General features: G+C 42.6%; 1 protein-coding gene across 1 annotated transcript in view; it reads left to right on the top strand.

The window, feature by feature from the left end:
* The first annotated feature begins 519 nt into the window (after positions 1–519).
* The window catches only part of Slc14a2 (solute carrier family 14 member 2), a 172,880-nt gene continuing 152,675 nt past the window's right edge, over positions 520–20,724 (top strand). Inside the window, exon 1 of the mRNA XM_051163708.1 lies at positions 520–573. The gene's annotated coding sequence lies outside the window, so the exon portion shown is untranslated. The remainder of the gene's footprint in view (positions 574–20,724) is intronic.

The raw sequence follows: 20,724 nt of genomic DNA, 5'->3' as shown, positions 1-20,724 counted from the left end.
AGTTGCCTGCTATGTGAACATTTCTGTAGAGCAGTTCATAAAATGGCTTCATGGCCACAAGCAAGCCAGACAGCAAGGGAAGATGAGCCACAGGGAAGACAGAGTTGTTTATCTCACTTCATCTCAACCTCAACACTTTGTTCTATCCTATTGTTCAGAATTCAGCAAGGCTCATCTCAAAGTCAAGAGTAGACGGTAACCATTGAAAGCAATCATGACGCTGTCTGCCAGCTGAATTCTGTTGTCAAAAGTTATTTATAATATCACATTCAATTGAAAAACTAACAGTACAAAGCTACAGTGGGACTCCCTGTTCAAACTAAAGGCAATATATCCACGTATATATAAAGATACTTTAAAAATCTAAATGTTCCATGAGTTAACAGTATTTTATGAATAGATCCTGCTTTTAAATCTTAGTGTTGTTTTCTACATAAAATTATTGTTTATAATTTTCAAAGGTATAAATACAAAGCAGTTTAGGTGTCCAAATGTTTCTAACCTCTAATATCTTTTCAGGGTTACTTCTTACCACTTGAAGTCATCTAAAGAGTTCACAAGACCGAGGAAACTGTGAGTACACGCTAGAATTCGCTGCTGAGGTTTTGGCATCTGAACCAGCTGTTGTAACTAGTAATAGTATCATGGAAAGTTAAAACTGTTTTTCCCTTTCTGAGATCACTGGAGTTACTCGGGTCCTACAGACTGACCTGAAAGAGGCAGGTCCTGTGAGAGTGTTTCTTGCCTCATGCTAGAGTCTTTTCCACTCAATTTTTGTTTCTTACAGATAGGAGCTAGCATAATTGTATCACCATTGCCTCCAAAAAATCCTAAAGGGAGGGTTTCTATTATTATGTCAAAAATAAGTAAATGGATATGCCACTGCAGAGCAAATTGCAAAACTGGAAAAGGAGAGGGATGAGTGAGACAGAGGATGAGCCACTAACAATCTCCATACTTCATCAGCTTTTGGGTCTTAGGGGAGCCTACATTGGGAGACTTCTAGCCGTTAGATTTGTGGTTCTTGGGAGTCTGCAATACAAGAAAATCTTGTTGTTTTAACTTTCAGGAACAAATATATAGAACAATGGATTATTTACCTATTTTAATATTTTAAGAAGACGGAAAGAAAGAAAGAAAGAAAGAAAGGTAAAGAAAAGAATGTCAAAAGCATTCTATAGCAGATCAGCACAGAGGATAATCACTACTCACTGTGCTATTGCCATTATTATTTTATTATTAACTCAGGCCAATTAGCTAAATGGCAGCTATAGTGATTACCTCTACTAGGGGGTAAGAGAGCAAAATGAAGCTTTGTGTCATCCCCTTATAGTGCCCTGCCTTTCCTGACAAAATTCAGGCTAGGAACATGTTTTTATGATACTGTACATAGTAGCTGAGGGTTGGTAATATGGGTCTGTGGCTAAATTCACTTCCTGTAAAAGCCTAGTGACCTGAGTCTGATATTCCTAAATCTACAGTGAAAAGATAGAACTGACTCCTAAATGTTTTCCTCTGGCCTCTGACCTCTAACTTCTGACCTCCACACATATACCATGGCATGTCCTTACACACACATATGCACACATGCACACACACACACAAACACACACACACAAGTAACAGCAGCAGCAACAACAACAATAATAATAAAAAACATCTGAAGTAATGACAGACTTCATTTTTTCCACAGTCAGAGCATGATATGTTCAGTCTCTCCCCTAGTCTTGGTATCTATAGCTTTTCATGAATTCATCTCAGAATTGAAAATTTAAAAATTGTAAATCCATTAGTAAAAAGTAAAACCACAAAATCTTATGGTCACTACGCTTGGAATCAATGTCAGCATATAAGGAGCTTTACAGTGTGCGGCCCAAATTTTTTAAATTTTATAAATGAGAAAGTGAAGATGCAGGCAGGGGAGGGGCATGTCCAAGTCATAAGAAAGAACAGGTATTAAGATGATCCTTGAAGGACTACACTGGTTTCCTATTACTGTTGTGACAAGCTACCATGAACTTAAGAGAGTTAAAGCGACCTCGTAGTGTTGTACTTCAGAAGTCTCATACAGATCTCACTGGCTAAAAACAAGATACTTGCAAGACTGGCTTCCATTTTAGAACCTCTGAGAACAGTCCATTTATTTTCTCTTTTCAGCTTTTAGGAACTGCCTATGTTCCTTGGCTTGTGGCTTCATCCTCCATCTCTTAATCTGATAACGTTGCCTTTTTCTTGACCACTCTCTACTCTTATTTCCAACTGCAACCAGAAGCAGTTTTCTGATTTTAAAGCCTTACATGACTGGACTTAAGCTAAGGTTTTAATCCTTTTGACACCTAAGACATGGCATGCACAGGTTGATGGGGGTGCAGACATGCACATCTTTGATTGGGGGACCTATCATAGGAAGACAACAAAATCCATGGTAAGTCAGTAGAGTATTGGCTAAGAAAGAAATATTTGTGGGCACCTTTTGCAGGCTAGGGTCCTCTGGGATCAGACTCTGGGATGGAAGCTGGGATGTGAAAGATGTGTACCCCCAGCTTTTGCGGGGAGTAGGAAGGTGAGCAGGCAGAAATGTTCAGAAGGAGGAGGGGCCTTCAGATGTGTCACAAAGCCTCCACTCATGCCAGAGAGATCTCTGAAGTGGAATTTTCAAGTTCCGTTGTTATTATTAGGGGTCTTTAAATTCCTTTTGCCTCTGATTGCTCTGACCACATCAAACACTCACAAGATGTGGTCTGTCCTGTTGAAGAAGGGTATAGGAATCTGTGCTCTTCTGAGAGCAATGTCCAACTGCTAGGGCAATGTGTCCTTTATTCAAGCAGAGGGATCCAAGCAAACTGAACCCATAAAACCCGTTCCTGGGCTTCATGTTTTTGTGTGGAAAGAAGAAGGGAAAAAAAGAAGAAGCTGGCTGTAGTCTATTTGGAATAAAACAGTTGGAAGAAAGTACAGAGTGGTCCTCGAAGTAAAGCTTAGAAATCAGTAGGAAAAGGGTCCTGTATCTCATCTATATTTTAAGGTTAGATAAGACAAGGCTTGGAAGAAGAGGATATTTTTACTAATAGTGCAAGAAAAGTCAAGCAAGCGTGGGCAAGGACAATGTAGGGATAGGAGAAGATCAATGGTGTTGGCCACATTATTAAAAACCCAGATGATGAATTACTGGACCAAGATCCAAAGCTAAGTCAGAAATCCAGGGCTCTGTCTTCAACAGAGAAGTGGCTATTGGCACAGTCAGGGTAGGCAGCTGTGATGGGAACTTAGGGACCCAACAACTTCTCAATTGAGTTGAAAGCAAGGTCAGCCAGGGAAGTGGGTGGAGCACTGATGAGAAATCCTGTTTCAATAGAACTAAAGGCAAGAACTTAATTACCAAGGAAAGTACATTTTGTATTATTAATAAATTAAGGATCAGGCTATGGTGTTGTATCATCTGGCCATGAATGTCATTTGGCCAAAGTCCAAGGCTGATCCTGGCACAGGAGTGAGAGATGCAAGGGTCAGAAAGAAGTAGGGCAGAGCCATATGCTCACTCCAGGGGAGGTACTCTCACATTATCTCAGGGCCAACCTCAGTGCTCATTTTAACTTAATGGAGGCTGCATTCAGCAATGAGGGACAAAGACTGATTTGTTTCTGCCCTTGCACCCACAAGGTTCTCACTCCCTCAGGTCAGTGCTGAGCCCAGCATCTGCATACAGGTGGTTCTGCTTATTTGTTCAGACAAACTCCATGGACCACTTGTCCACCTCCACTCTTCCACACATCCAGACCACAAAGTCAGGAAGTGATATTTACCAAAGAGACTTCCAGAGGCCAGAGAGATGGCTCAGTGGATGAAAATGCCTGCCACTCAAACCTGATGACTTCAGTTCAGAGGCCCCATGAAACCTGATGCACATCAGTCATCCCAGAGGGCAGCAGAACCACCTGGAAGCTCACAGACCAGCTAGCCTGCAGTGAAGCAGAAGATGCAAGAGAGATCTTGCCTAAAAAGAAAGTGGGAAGTGAGACCTGATTTCTGAAAGTTGTTCCCTAACTTCCTCGTGTGCCATGGTACATATGTTCCCACATTCACATATACATCACACACACACACACACACACACACACACACACACACACACACAGCACCATATACACATTTAAAAAGGAAGGGAGAGAGAGAGAGAGAGAGAGAGAGAGAGAGAGAGAGAGAGAGAGGGGAACTTTAAGCTAGGTGCCACAGCTGTACATGTGCCTGCAACCCCAACACTCAGGAGCCAGGGACAGGTGGATTATTAATTCTAAGTCAGCCTGATTTACCCAGTGTAATCCTATCTCAAAAACAACTATTCATCATCATCCTCATCATTATTATTTATCATTATTTTTATTCATTTAAAGATAGAATTTCTACATCTTCTAAAATAATGTGTAGACATTACACTGGGCCAACCACACATGCTTACAAAATGAGTTAGATTTTTCCACATGCCTTGATTCAAGTGACACAGGTAAAGCAGGACATTGCACACATGCCTGTCTGGCTTGTTCTTTTGAGCTCACAAAAGCACTCTCACACCTTCAGCTCGCTGGATCAGCTCAGCAAGCACGCCAGGCACGCATAGGGCAGTTAAAATAATACCCAAGGCGGTCATGTGATCTGCCCAAGACCAGATAGGCATTCGACAGTACAGTCAGGGCTGGCACCTAGACTTTGTGGCAAGTTGCTTCTGGAATGGACGGGGTAGTAGAGAGTTCTGCAGAGTGGCAGGAAGGAGCTATTTATTAAAAGAGTAAGCAGCATGCACATGAAAGTTAAAAGGGCCGATAACAAAGACTTGATATAGCATATAAGGAAGAGGGGCTCAGGTCTCAGGCACTGAAATAGATGACGTAGAGTATGACAGAGGTGGGGGATACAGAGACCATTGGATAGAACTAGAAGGCCCAGGAAGATAATGATACATGCATGTTTAGAAAGTTAGCACACATGGTGATTACAAATAAGTGGGAAAGGCATGAGGCATTTGATCCACAGTGTCCCCCCCCCCAAAAAAAGCATCTTTTAATATTGGAATGTTAACATTAGAATTTTCAAACATAAAAATGATAAATACTGTAACTAAATTCCAGGAAGATAAAAGGCTATGAGCTTTAAAAACTTTTTAAAGTATTATAATAAAATTCAGGAAAGGATTTCTATACCAGGTTATCAGGGAAGAATTTCTTAATATTCAAAACAAGCACAAAAGGAAAGGACAGCTTGGGTGATGCTGCAACTTCCGTTTTCTGCAGAGCTGGAGACAGCATGAACAGCAGTAAGGACAGGTAGTGTGGGCTTGGAGGTGCCGCATGAAAAAATGCCCAGCTTTGCTGTCTGTCACTGAAATGCCAACTAAAGCAAAGTGGTGCCATTTTACTCCTATCTCATTATCAAAAACCAAAGGTTTGACAATGCCAAGAAGGTATCATCACCCTAAGAGACTTGAAATTGTTTTTAACATCTCTTAGAAGTAAAGAGATGCATGCCCTAGCACAACCAAGTTTATGATACGACATCTACTCTAGAGCTTGTGATATGTAAAATTATATTTATTGAGACATCTCTGTAATATCAAGAGCTGAGGCAACCTGAATGTTCACTATCAGGACAATGAAGAAACAGTGGGTACCACAGAAATGAACATTAGTGAGCCGTTGCATACATGTGTAGGGAAAAAAATTCTTAAAAATCTAAACTGAGTTTTAAAATATCGAACTCCATGAAGGTGGAGAGAGGCAGGCCATTGGTAGAGCCCTTGCCTAACATGTATAAGGTCCCAGATTTCATCTTCATCACAGAAAAACGTAAAGAAAGAAAGAAAGAAAGAAAGAGAAAGAAAGAAAATAGATGATAAACAGACAGATAACAAAGCACCTTAATATACTTACAAGCATCACAGTGAACAATGTCACTGAAAACATTTCAGAAATGCATAGTGATAGCATTAAAAACACAAAATAATGCAAACAAGCTCATAAGAATGTTTTTCAGAAACAAAGTAAAAATAGACTCATGGAGAACAGGCAAATAATTCAATTATATAGGTAATGTTTTTGTTTAATTAAAAGTAAAAACAATTTAAGCATTGCCTGTTTAATATAGTGAATGATTCTGGAAATGGGAAAGGAAAGAAAAAGTTAGAGACCACCAGCCTCTTTCCCGTAGGAGGAACGAAGGGACAACAAGGAGCAAGCACCTGCCAGGCGACAGGACAGACCGCTTGGGAAATTATTCATGGCGTTGGACTTAGATGGGTTTGACTGCAAAACACATTCAGTGGAAAGCACACCTTTTGCTTGTTCTCTGCGCTGGTGATACACGGTGTGGTGCTCTCCCACAGTGCTAGGAACAAGCTGTTGGCACCGCCGTAGCCACTGGAAGCAACCGTGCTGTACTCATTACGGAGCTACAATGTTCAGTCAGTTAGATGTGGAAACTACGTCTTCCATCTTACAGTACTTTCAGTTCATCACAACACAACCCCAATCACTCATGGCGGAGCATTTATACTGCAAAACATGATTTCAAGTAAAGTCATGGATCAATATCCCTGGAGATAGTGTGTTGGGAAAGAGGGACCAGTGGGGATGCCTGTATGAGTTTTAGTCCCATCGAGGACACTGTGTCGTGATTTGACCTGGTTCCACTCCCCAGTGTGTGGGCTAGAGATGATAATGACAGCCCTGCTGCCTCATACAGCTAGCATTTGTACCAAATGAGATGATAAATGTGGAAGGACTTTGCAGCCCAGCAAGACTGGGGGAGCTGCCATTTCTCATCCTCTTCTTTGTCCCTTTCCAAGTGCATTAACTGAGCACCATGCATCCAGCAAAGTAAGGCTGTGCTCACAAGAGTCCCACAGTGCCCAGTGATGGAACTTCCCTACCAAATAGCTCTAGAATCAAATTAGACTCCAGTGAGTTCATCATGGATAACGTAATTATAAGAAGCAGCAAATAAACTGATAGTACTTGGCTACTTGTTTTGTTTTTTGTTTTGGTTTTTGGTTTTTGGTTTGTTTGTTTGGTTGGTTTTTTGTTTTGTTTTGTTTTGTTTTGGGGTTTGTTTGTTTTTGTTTGTTTGTTTTGTTGTTGTTTGGTGGTGTTGTTTTTGTTGTTTTGTTTTGTTTTTTGAGGAGGCAGGGAGAGAAAGAATGCACTGTGTGAGAAAGATTATCCTCCATGGAAACAACCACCACCACCCCAGTCACTTGGCCTATATTCAAACTCACCTCAAGGAGAACTGGTATGTCTCTGATGTGCTGGTTATCTATTAAATGCTTTATAGCCTGGAGTCCCAGCTTCGCCCTGTGGCCTCCATTTTACTAACTTCCAGAAGCAGAATGTGGAGACTGAAGCCACTGTGCTTTTCTTTCCTCTCATTTCATTTGTGTGGGTGTGCCATATGTGTGTACCTGTTTCTGAGTGGACATGGGTATGTATGAGTGTGTAGGCATGTAGAGGTTAGAAATCAACCTGGAATGTCATTTCTCGTGTACCATCCACCTCGCTTTCTAAGGCAAGGTCTCTCTCACTGAGCTGGAGCTTGCTGAATCAGTTAGGTTGTCTGGTCAGCAAAACCCCGTTAGCCTCGGCACGATGATTCTAAGCACACATATCCACACCCAGCTCTTCAGGCGGGTGCTTGACAGCAAAGCTGTGTGCTCCTGCTTGGAAGGTACATGCTTTACCAAGTAATTGCTCCAGCCCCAATGAGCATCCTCTGTTCCCAGACACTTCTCTGCCCAGCTGAGGGACTGAGGAGGACAGGAAAGAACCAAAGGAGAGAGACTAGCAGGAAGAGTCAGGTGGAACCACTCTGGGTGTTTTTGTTTTGTTTTGTTTTGCCAAGTTCTACCTTGTTGCTGTGAGAAGGAAGGAATCAGCTTCTTTATGACAAGGAGATGTGGAGAGAGGAGGGGAGGAGGGAGAAGATACAGAGGGGAGGGGAGGGGGAGAGGAGGGGGGAGGGGAGAGGAGGAGAAGAGGAGAGAGGAGAGGAGAGGAGGGGAGGGGAGAGGAGGGGAGGGAAGGAGAGAAGAGAGGAGAGGAGCATAAGCATGAGGTGAGAAGTCTTGGGTTTCTTGTGCAAAGGAAGGACAGTAAGGAAATAGGAAAGAAGATAACATTTATTTAAGCAAGAAAATTACCTATAATTTTTCAGTCAACACACCCAATAATACTCTCTATATGTATTTATGAGTTCATTTGCCTGAGAGTTAGAGAAGATAAAATGTCTCCAAGATCACAAAGAGACTAAGGAACAAAGGACTTCAAGTTCAGGTGATCTCCATTCGGGTAACATAGCTCATCAAAGATGTCAAAGGCAACTCCAGGTGTTAGGCCCAACAAAAGACAAAGTGGCTGTGCCGTTCTCTGACCATAAGCATGTCTGTACGGAATTTTTTTAATTATTGTGGTACTTTAGGTAAGCAAGAAAACTCAAACTAAGACATAAGCCTCACAACTGCCAGCTTTCTGAACTAACTATAACCTTAACACGTAAATAAATATCATATAATATGATCTCTACAGAAAATATGCACATTTCTGTATACCTAAAATCCTTTCAGTGGAAGTGTCTATGTTGTAGCCATTGCCAGGTAGGGAGAATGGCACTGTCTATTCACAAGGCTGCAGGAGAAGAACATGTCTCTAGAAAAAGACAGATAAGCAAGAGTTTCTGGGGTCCTGGAACACAGGGTAAGGATGGAGGAGGATCTGAGACATAGCTGAGATCTATTCAGGGCTGTGAAATATCTTTCTAGTCTGGAGTAATCCTAGATTTCTTGGTGCAGCTGTATCTTCCTAGATGTGTCAAGTGTTTCCTTCCCTTGGGAAAGTAAGAGCGAGTCTTGGGGGGAAACACAATGTGTCTTGCTTAAAGCATGGACCATTGTAAGGAATGTTCCATACCTATTGATCTCACCCATCCTCAGACTCCCCAGCCCCTCCCTGATTAACTCTTTCCATCTCCAGTCTTCTACCACTCTTCCTACATTTTCTCTGTGTTCTACTAGTTCCCTGTTCCCTTCATGTCACCTTCACTTGCTAAACAGAAAACAATTTTAAGCTAGAATGTGCATATTAGAGAGAAACATAGCAATCGTCTATCAGGGCCTATGGTATGATTTTTCTAGTTCTTTCCACTCACGTGCAAATTTCATTGTTATTTCTCTTTACAGCTGAGTAATCCATTGTGTATATGCACCACATTTTTCTGTGGCGGCGAGGGCTGCGTTCTCTCTTCCATTCTAGGGTTTTTGTCTGGCCTGAGCTTGTACAGGTTTTGTGCATGGATCACGATGTCTGTGAGTTCATATGTGCATCTGCTCGGTTGTGTCTAAAGACACTGGAGTCATCCACCATCTCGGGATATTACATCTTTCTGCCTCCTCTTCTACATAGATCCCTGGGCTGTGAGGGAGGGATCATCCCATTTCTTCAAAGTCTCTTATTCTCCACATTGTGCAGTTTGTGGGATTCCGTGTTAATTACCATCTACTCAAAGAAGAAGCTTCTCTGATGAGGGTTGAGCATATAGTGACCTGCAAAGTTCATATTTCTCTTTTGCATTCTTTTTAATAGAACTCCAGGTCTATTCCATTTCCTGCCTATTGTGAATAGAGCAGCAGTAAATTTCTGCATCAGGGTAGCATCCTTTGGGTACATACCCTGGAGTGGTACAGCTGGGTCACATGCCAGTTCTATTTCTCGCTCCTTGAGAAACATCCAGACTGAGTTCCAAAGTGAGTGCATTAGTTTACACTCCCATGGGCAGTGTAGATGGGTTCCCATTTCACACATCCAAGTCAGCATTTGTTGACATTTGTATTTGTGATGATGGCCATTCTGACTGGGGTGAAATGGAATCCTAAAGTAGTTTTAATCTACATTTTCCTTATGGTTGAGAAAGTTGAAGTGTTTCCTAGCCATTTGTTATTTCTTCTCTTAAAATGTTCTTCACAAGACATAGAACAACAGCCCAAAAATTTATGTGGAGGCACAAAAGATGAGGGATAGACAAAGAAATTCTGAACCAAAAGGATATTGTGGGGCTATCACCAACCACACACCATTTAAAATTATTAGATCCATAATAAAAAAAAATAGCATTGTGCTGGCACAAAAGCAGATGCCTAGATCTGTGGAATAGAATTAAGGACTCAGATATAAATCCATACAACTATAATTACCTGTATTTTTCCCCAGAACTCCAAAACTATACCTTGATCAAAAGATAACATCTTCAACAAATGGTGATGGAGTAAATGGTTCCAAACATGTAGAAAGAATAAAGTAAGTCCCTGTCACTCACCCTTTACAAAGCTTAGCTACAAATGGAGTGAGGACCTCAATATAAGAAGGAAAAAGTAGGGAGTGGACTTCAACTTATAAGCATAGGTAAGAACTTTCCACAGGAAACAAATAACAAGAATCAACACATGGGATCTCATGAAACTAAAACGTTTCTGTACAACAAAAAGGAAATTGTGAATCAAGAAATAGGAAGCCCGCGGAATGAGAGGAAATCTTTGCCAGTTATTCACCCAGCACAGGATTAAGATCTAGAATATATAAAGGGCTCAAGACAGTAACAAAGATAATATCTTACAGTGTAGCCCTGGCCAGCCTGGAGCTCACTATATAGACCAGGCTGATCCTGCTGCCTCTGCCTCCCAAGTGCTGGAATTACAAGCATAGGCCACCTTAACCATCTGGGTTTCCTGTAGCACCTAGAAGACAACAGAGCTCCATGAAGGCAAGAAGCCTTCACTCCATGACTTCCCATAGTTAATTCCCTCCACAGTGAACTTCAGTGATAGAGGGCAGACACCAGAGGGCCTTTTAGACAAATTCCTACCAGCCCTGGAGTTTCAGATTCGGGAGGTAGAAAGGGGCAGAAATATCCCTTTGGGGAAACTGCCCAGTTACTTCTAATGCAGATGATCTTGGGGGTTGGGGGAGAACCTAAAGTCCTGAAAGACAAGGTCTGTGAGTCCCTTCTTCATACCACAGAACCCAGGAGGGGCATCTGGCATACTGCACATGTTTGCTTGAACTGAGCAGGTCAGCAGAGCCATCAGATATACCTCATTTGCCTTGGAACAGTTCCACAGCTACACTGTGTGCTGCTGAGAAGGGTCACCGCATCCCCATGCATCATAAAAATGAGCAAGGCTGTTGAATCACGGTGACTACAGTGATTAAACTGAAAGATGCCCAGGTCTATTCTTTAGCGTTCCTTAAGCAAAGGCTCAGCTCTGACCTCTGCCATCCTTTCCCTTAGAGAGATTGTGCTGCTTCCAGGAGCATTGCAATGGAGTCCAGCTAGTCATCCGAGTGGCGCTCGCCACTCACTTGCTGTGTAGATGAGCCCGCAGAGGCTTAAAGAACCTCCCTGCCACTTCCATCCAGACTAAAGCCTATGCACTTTCTCATCAGGGCATCTTCCAGAGTACAGATTCTAAGAAGGACTGGTGGTATTTCCGTTTATTTCAAAAGAAGGATGCTAAACTCCATTCTCTGTTTAAATATTTCTACTGCAAACTCCAGGGAAATTTATTGTACAGAGACGGAATCATTTAAAAGATGCCTAGATAGCTTCTTCCATAGACCTGACCCATGGAGAATCTTCCTCAGAGTCCCTGTGAACTCAAAGAAGGAAACAAAATTTGAGTTCATTAACTACACAGTTATTGTTGAGTGTGTGTGGAAGGCCACGTTGATGGAGCAGGAGGGTGATGTGTTTGTGACTGCCGTTTATGCCTTTAGTAAACTGAGACCCTGTCTCAGTTCTAGAATTTTACTAGGAAACTGGCTTTGTAGATTTAGGGAGGGGGCTGCAGTGGGTTTCAGAGGAGAAGCTCTGTAATGCCCTCCATATTACTCTTGTTGACCAAACTGAACCCGAACTCTGTCCTTCCTCAGACCTGTCCTCGGTGAGCCCAGCATCTTCCTAGCCACAGCAGTATAAGCCGGGCCTTAGTTCTTCTGTGCCCTCCCTTGCTGTCCCGTCCTCTCTGTCTGGGCCTATTTGGATTATAACATGCTGTCTTGATGTTTTTTTATGCATCTTTAGACATTCCAGCATCCCTGTCAAACTTTGAACTCGTAACTACACTTTCAGGTCTACTCTCCTCTGCTTTTGAAAAACTTTATACAGAGTACCATGTGCTCTTTGTGGGCAACCCCAGCTAAAATTCTAATGACAAAGGAAGCAACACCCATTGGTAGTGGGTCTCAGTGCGGCTGGCTGTGCCACCTGTGCTGATGAATGAACGTGCACTCTCCAACAGCTGATATTCATAGGCGGTTTACTGACCTGCTTCAACATTATGGGTCATGCGGAGTCAGGCTAATGTTCCTCACTGGAGACCCTCTCTCACAATGGGGAGAAGAGATAGCAGACAGTCATTTTGCAGGATAGGATCAAGAGAACTTCCCAAGTGAGTTAGCCACAGCGCCCCTTCTGGAGACTCTGCTTCCTGTCTTTGGGTCTGATGGTCACTAGTCCTTAGCTGTCCCCATCACTTTGCTGTGGTGGCATGTGTTCACAGGTTGGCCAGGCAGCCTCAGAAGCACAGAGCACAGGAGGAGGAAGTCTTTGTTTTTAATCTCCTGGAATGTTTCGATAGTTCCAGCCATGGTTACAGTTTATGACTGTGGGGAGTTTCTGCTTGTTTGTTTTCTTTTGAAAGATTCAATCTAGATTCCAGCAAACTTCCCAGCAAACAGTACTTTGAGGCAGCTGTGGAAGGGAGGGCTGTTCCTTCCCTGTCATATGTCCTTAAAATAACACAACAGGGAGAGGGAAGCTCTTAGGGTCCCCTTGAGCCACCAACAATAGCATAATGAATTGGTTAATCATAAAGAGTCACCCCTGAGTTCCAAGCACTATGGTAATGAATTGCCAACGAGCCATTTGCCAGACTAAAGCCATATGGTAAGGGATGGGACCCTGGCACATTGTAGCCATACTTGCGGGTTTGTCTGGGTAATTGTTCCCGTCCAGAACCTTCCCAATGCTATGGCTGCTAATTAACGTCCTGGTTAAGCTTCTGTTGTCAAAACTAATCATGTGTTTGTTTTCTGCAGCTAAGCCTTTCTCTTATCTGGTTAGTAATAGTGACCAGGAAGAAATGAAAACGTGTTTTGAACTCACATAAAAATATCTGACTTTCACCCAGTGGGCACCCAAACCTAGTAACACTGGCCTGTGGTAACAATTCAATCCAGGAGCTTATTAAAGCCAACAAATTATCATTTACAGAAACACAGATGAGGATCTAGTTCATTAATTTCCCCATTGCTCTTCCTTTCTGTGGATATTACTCTAGTTAGAGCTTTAGCTATACTATGTGGATTTTAGTATAACAGTGGTGATAATAAAAATAATTAGGAGAGGAAGGAGATTCATTTATTAGAGCACGGCACTCTTTCAACGGTATACTCCCCATTGATTTGATGAGGAAGTGAGATTTGGGGAGGAATGATTCCTTTCACTCATTGGCCCATTTCCTTCCTCTTTCATGTGTAGTCACCTAGGGGAACTAGAAAGAATGTGAAAAACACAAACGAATAAACAAAAAAGCTACCTTAGGAGGAAGGGAAAACGAAGAACTCCTATTTGTAAGTAACAAAGCAGATTTTAACGAAAGAGTTGTGCAAAGGCTGTGTGTGTGCTGGGGGAGGATGTGGCTTTGTGTACAGTTCTCTCAGCCCCTGGTAGTTTCCTATCCAAGCTCCCCTCATCACCAAGGGAGACTGTAGGTATCCCTTTATCCTTTATCCACCCCCCTACTACTGAACACTCAAGCCCTCTGACAGCAGACCCCACAAGTTCCCACAAACTGATTTTCCTTTCATGACATGGTTGAGCAACATGGGGAAACTGAGGCTAGGAAGTCTGCAAAATAGTGTTCCCTGGTTCTCTTGTTTCCTATCAAACTTAGTGAGAATGAGCACCCTATTTCACAATTTTCTGTTTTCTCCTTGCATCCACATAGTGCACCCCAGAAACAGTCAATCTGTTAATTGCAAGGTTGGGCAGTGTCTTCCGTGGTATCTGGGACATGGTATAATACAAACAGATTTCCATATGTGGTCCCTTGCAGTAGTCGTCGGCCCCCGGAGCACCCACACGATGTGAGAACTTGGCTTCTTCAGGAGAAGCTGACATTTTAATTGGGAGCATCTGTCGCCTTCTCTGTTATTTTTGGCCAGTTTGGGTTTATTTGTATGAACCCATGTTTGTGTACAGGCCTGCCTACATGTTTCATAAAGCTTAGTGTTGCCTCTCCTCTCGTTTTCTTCTCAAGTAGCTAACTGGGACATGCCACAAGCCATTAGCCTTCACCTCTTTCAGATCGACATAGATCTCTCTCAGAAAAATTGGCATGGGAAGGGCCAAGCTGAGAACAGAAGATCACCTTCTGAAAAAATGTATGTTTGGGGGTGGGAGGGTCCACCTTTTGATGTTTCCTAAAAACATCCTTAGCCCTGCGCAGGAGTTCTAGACTCTACAACATTTGTAGCTTTAGGACATTTGTCATAGTCCTAGGAAACTCTACGCACTTTGGGAATATCTTGAAAGGTCCCTAAGAGATCCCTGTGTTGAGGGTTCAGTTTGCAGTGCAGCCTTGGGGAAGTGATTCAGGGTTGAGGGCTACATCCTCATGGGTGGATTCATCTTTTGATGGGTATGATGCAGCAAAGAGCAGGAGGTGGCGCTTAGTTGTAGGAAGTCAGTCACTGTAGGTATGCTGTCAAAGGACATACTTTGTTCCCCTCCCCCTCTTCTCCTCCCTGTTTCCACAAAGTAAATGGACAATGTATCATCTGGCTGTATTTTCTGCCTCATCTTAGGCCCAAAGCAATGGATGCAGCTGCCTTTGAACTGATAGCTATGATACCATGAACCATGATAAAGCTTTCCTCTATATGTTGATTTTTCCAGATAGTTGTTATAGTGACAGACACAAAAACTGATTAATATGGAAACTAAAATACCTTCACTGAGCTAGGTTGACATGGTGATAAAATGCTAAAGATGAAGGTGAGATGACCTAACTTTCCCTTGGGTCTGTCATATAGTTATGTCCTCTTGCAAAGGACACTTAAGTATTGGCATTATCTATTTTACTTAAGAAAAGGAAGTCATCACTATACAAGACCTCAAACCCAACTGTGTAATATTGGAAATCAATGGGATGGAATGATCAGTGGCTGTAGTGTCAGGGAAGGCACCACAGTGGGGCTAGTCTCTGGGTCCAATGGACTCCAAACCTGTAATGTCAGAGTCTAATACATTAAGTGATCATGAGAGGCATAGATCAGGAGGAACAGATGTACAAAGGTTAGGCGAATGGGTCACCATGAGGAAATAATTTGAGATAGCCTTGGGACCGCCATAAGTCTGTGTGGTTCATCCCAACATAGAAAGAAGCGTCTTGCTCTGTGGAAACGATTAGGATTCCTCCTCACTCACACATACATTAAACATACATTAAAGAGTCACCCAGGAGTGACCTGAGCCCCAAAGAGTCATGAGAGAACAGCTTTTGCCTTCAGCGAACACACAATATGATGGCGAGGGCAGACCACTAAGCAAGAAACTGTGTTTAGAATCATAGGTATTTTAGTCAAAAAGGCACACAGCCGAAGCCCTATCTCAGCTTAGGGGATTGGTACACATTCCCAAAAGACACCTCATAGGAATAAAAGTTGACCTGTTGACAAAGATACTGACAGCTTCTTTGTAGCTCTCCTTCATTTATGAGTAAAATAAAAGAGCAGAAAATTCAAGAGGAATAAGAAGGATCAGTGAGAAAGGGTAAGAAAAATAATCAGCTAGAAAAATATAGCAGTCTGAAGCCATCTGGCACAGGGACAAATGTCCCCGCATAAGTTAAGAGCCTTCCAGGGGCACTCCAAACCCATAATGACAGCTTATAATACATTAAGTGTGCCAGATTTCCTCAAAGAGAATAAAGACTAGAATATTAAAACCCTACTAGCCAGGGTTTTATCAAGAAATGCATCCTGGATCTCTGGAAGATGCCTAGGTAGATAGATGCTCTGCTCTTAGCTGGAGCCGAGCACCCCACCCCTCCTATGTTGACTTGTTTATGGGCCAAGATTTATTTGTGTACTTGGTATGACCTCCCTTTCTGTTGGCTAGGCTTCATCAACAGTCCCGAGTTGCTCAGAAGCAAGCTCCTCTTCTTTTCTGTGCATGTCAGCCTGTTCATGGATGCCCACTTCCTGTATAAATCATCATAATCTGTTGATTGGGTTCCTGCAGCCTCTAGCATTCCTCCATTCATATAGACCCCTAAAATCTGCCTAAGGATGGTGGCCCAGCAACTCAATAACATTTTATTAAAAATCTTCCAAGTTTTGGATTCCATGCTCACATAAAAATGTTTGTTCTCAAAGATTTTACCATCTGACTGGGGAAATGAGGCATAAATGTATAAAAATGAAAAAAAATCACAAACTGTCAAGATATTTGGAAATTAAAGGACTTTTGAGTTGAAATAATGGTTGACAATATTAACATCCTCCCAATCCTTGCTTTTCTATCTCCTCAGGCAAAATACTGGGACCAAGAATCCACATTCTTGGCCTCAGGAAACATAGATGGGCCAACTCTTGTCAGGAGCCACCTCTTGCTCTTGCCATCCTTTGGAAAAGTCCAAGAAGAGTTTTTAAAATGATGCCTCTATATTGCCTTGCCCAGTCCAACCCAGCTCCCCTGTCCTGACAATTTCCATTGCACACTTCTTCGTGAACACAAAATCAAAGAGTAGACGGCTCAACTACTTTGTACAAGCTTCCCTGTCTGTGTTTTTATCTACACTTTTCCCTTCTCAGTTTCTGTATCTTTCTGTTGCCTACATACATTCAATTATCCTTTTCAGAGAAATCCATTGCTCTGGTCACAGAAAGCTTTGTTCTAGATTATTAGTATGATAGAGATCAAGATTAAAAGAAGAGATGACATTTACAAGAACACTAAAATAAGGTCGTAATGTTTCAAGTTTGGGAAGGGACAGAGTAGGAAAGTGATTTTAATAGAATGAGAGAGGTAAAACCAGGTGAAATAAGTCCTGTGGTGACAGCAAGGTGCTGCTCTGGGGGTGACTTATGTGCACCCCACGGTTCCTTCCACTCTTTCCCATAGGTTGTTCTCATTGAAGGTGCCGAAGCTCCGGGGAAGGCCCATCATTGTGAGCTCCTTTGGCAGAAGAGTCTGACCTGCACTCACACCCAGTTTCTCTTAATGCAGGATTTTATGAGTTGTGAGCTGGACCCTGCTGCATGGGGGAAAGAGTGAAACTCTTCCTACTTTCTAACGGAGGGGACCTTGGAGAGGATCCCATTGCATCTCTGCTAAATGCAGGCAAACTGAAGCATGAAAAAAACGTTTTCCAAACTCCACTAGTTAGAGGCAGGCTTGGGGCCAGACCATTTCTCCCTCGCCTCCTGCTTTGTTTGCTTTCTGTTTGTTTGCGAAAGAGCATGAGTAAAAGCAACTTGAGGAGGAAAGGATTTATTTGGCTTCCATGTCCTAATAAAAGCCCATTATAAAAAAAATAAATAAAATAAATAAAAATTTCTAAAAAGTCCATCATGAAAAGAAGTCAGGTCAGGAACTTAAGGCAGGAACCTGGAGGCAGGAGCTATTACAGAGGTCACGGAGGAATGTTGCTTACTAGCTTATCCTCAATGACTTGCATAATCTGCTTTCTTATTCCACACAGGACCATCAATATGCCCAATGCTGATTGTCCACAGTGGCATAGCCATATATATGTATATATCAAATGTCTTAAGATCATGTAGCCTGGAGAATTTGAATCTTGATCCCTATAGTTTACACACACACACACACACACACACACACACACACACACACACACTATTTTCAGCATAAGACTGGAGGAAAGAAGGAGAGTAGAGCTGAGGTACAAGCTCCCCACTGGCAGCTTTCTTCAGATGATGGCCACTGGCAAAGGGAGGAAGCTCCCCCAAACTCAAATCTGCCACCAATGGATCATGGGTGGGAACTGCTGCACGTGTGCAGTGTTGCGTTCTCTTTGCCTGTGCTCCAGCTGTAGGAGTATTTGATCAAGTCTGCCTTGCCAACGAGAAAGACTGAAATACTCAGAATCCTTCTCAGAATAGCGAGTTAAACCCTTACAGTTAGGGAAGGAAATTACTTAAAGAAGTGGCAGTTGACTGGCTTCCTCCTGTCCCACTTGCAACAGAACAGCATCTCCAGCTGGCATTTGCAAAGGCCATGTCCTTCACTTTGCATTCAGGACACCTCACCAGCAAAGTGTAGAGTGGGCTGAACTGCTAGTGGTAGATGAACACACACACACACACACACACACACACACACACACACAGACACACACACACACATGCACTCCAAGTGCTGTGGTTTGCCGTAAGACTTCTTCTTTTCCTTCCTAATTCAATAGAGTCGTCCCCAGGGCAGAGGCCTTGGAGGCAGCCACCCACGCCGTAGGATTTTTCACCAAGAAGAAAGGTTCCCATTCTGAGCTCCTTATTAACTGTCCTTTTCTTGTGTCCTGGGTCACTCTATGTCAGTCTTACTGTTCTTCCTAGCCTTCTAGATGGGATGCTACCTAGACCAGACATTTGGGCATTGATTTACCCTTGGTATTCATTTCTAGCCACAGTTGCACTTTATTATATCTAGTCTTTCATTATTATTTAGCTGTTTACTGTGTGAAAACATTTTTCTCTCCAGAGGATGAATCATAGTCTGGGTCAGTGAATCTCTGAAAGTCTAAAAGGAATATAGTAGCTTAACCATTCCTTCTCAGCCTCTCTCATAGCCTTAGAAACAAACCTTCCCTAGAAGGTCTTTCTCAACAAGTGGCCTCCTCAAATGTCCACTTCATGGAACTCTTTTAAGACAACTCTAGGCCCACTTCATACACCAAAGCAGAATTATTTACCCTTTTGCCTGGGGAAAAAAAAATCCCTTGGCCCTTTGTGCTCACCTTTGCTATTAGCTAATACAGAAAGGTTTCTTATAAATATCTCTTCCATTGCAAGAAGAATACAGATTCTGGAGGCAAGATAATATCATACAAGGTTCAGCCGAGTCACTTTGGTTCACAGAGCATCACCGTAGGTAAATGTCCACAGGGTGAACAACACCTAAAGTGTCAAGACACTGAGTCATCACTCTGCTAATGGTAAGAACCCTCACAGCAAGAGGCAGGGATGAAAACAAACTCCTGCCTATTCAGGAGGGATCCCAGAAAGACTTCACAGAAACAGCATAAAGTTTGAGACTTGATTTAAAACTCAAAGGAGAATGAGGAAGTTGGACAATGTTGAGCTGAAACAGGAGCCCAGATACGTGAGCAAGTGCACAAGTCAGAGGACAGAGAGATGCTTGGTACTGTCCACCAACATCCAGAGAAAATCCTATGCGGAGGATTGATGTCCTATCCAGCTCCTGACAGCTGATGGAAGTTAAGTTTTGAGATGAGTTCTTGTCTTCACTGAGCAGGACTCAGGAAGTGAGACTGAGTGAGATGAGCGTGGAAGGGGCGGAGACAAGGAAGCAAAGGCTGATGAGTTAGTTGCCCAGACCAGGAAAGGAGATGCTTTCTCAACTTTTGCTGCCAGACTCAGCAAACTACCTTACACAAAAAGTCAAGAGAGATTTCCTGGGGTGCATCTTCAAAGAGAAAAGGATTTCCATATACCTTTCCATCATGCTAGCAGGTACCCCAGCTTTCCTGGTGAGTCCCTGTTTACAGGAACCCTTTGTCCAGTGCCATAGAAAAGTGCAATTCCCCTCCTGCACTGTTTCTCATTACCAAGAAAAATGACAGCTTGATGGTCTTCCAGCAAGAGAGAACAATCTATTTCATTTGGAAGTTTGGTAATTGATCAGGGCAATAGATTTTCTTCAGGGCAGCCTCTCTGGGAGAGTCTGGCTAGGGCACAAGATTTACATGCATCAGCCTCATTCTGCCTTGCAAGTTTGTCTTAGAGGATGAGATCATGAAGCCATTAGTGGAGCAGTGGGGGCGGAGGGGGGCGGAGGAGGGTGGGAAGGCAGCGTGGAATTCCCAGACATCATTTCTCAATAAAGGCCATGGCTTGTCCAGAATGATTCCAAGTACTTTTCAGTTGGTAACTTTTTAAGTAAACGTTGTGTGTTCCCAAATTAGAGAGGTATCCGTGATGTCTGCATTAGTCTGTGGCTATACTGCAACCTCAGTAAAGTGGCATTCAGAGAGTTTATACTATGTGGCTACTATAGAGGTTATCAGGGTTGGCATTTACCAAATACTTGCTGTCTTTAAATACCAGTCAGGGTATATATTGCCTTCAATGTAAATATGAACTATGATGTTCTTCTCTTCCTTGGCAGAAACTTCATTTTAGCTCTGTCACTAATTCTATGATAAAGAAATTTCTAGCATTGTTGAATATTGATAAGATGTGGGCGAGACATGTTATCAAAGGCAAAGATGCTCACATTGCATTAATAGCTCATTGTGACAAAGCTATTCCATGGTGTCATGATACTTCCTGGTACCACCTCTAAATTAAAGTCAGTAGTGTATCTGAGTACTATAACAGTTTGACTTTAAGACAAAACATGGCTATTGAACAGCAAGAGTGTTTG

This window comes from Acomys russatus, chromosome 20, assembly GCF_903995435.1.
Source record: "Acomys russatus chromosome 20, mAcoRus1.1, whole genome shotgun sequence".
NCBI lineage: Eukaryota > Metazoa > Chordata > Mammalia > Rodentia > Muridae > Acomys > Acomys russatus.
The sequence above is the reverse complement of the archived record's forward strand: the minus strand, read 5'-3'. Positions and strand labels throughout refer to the sequence as shown.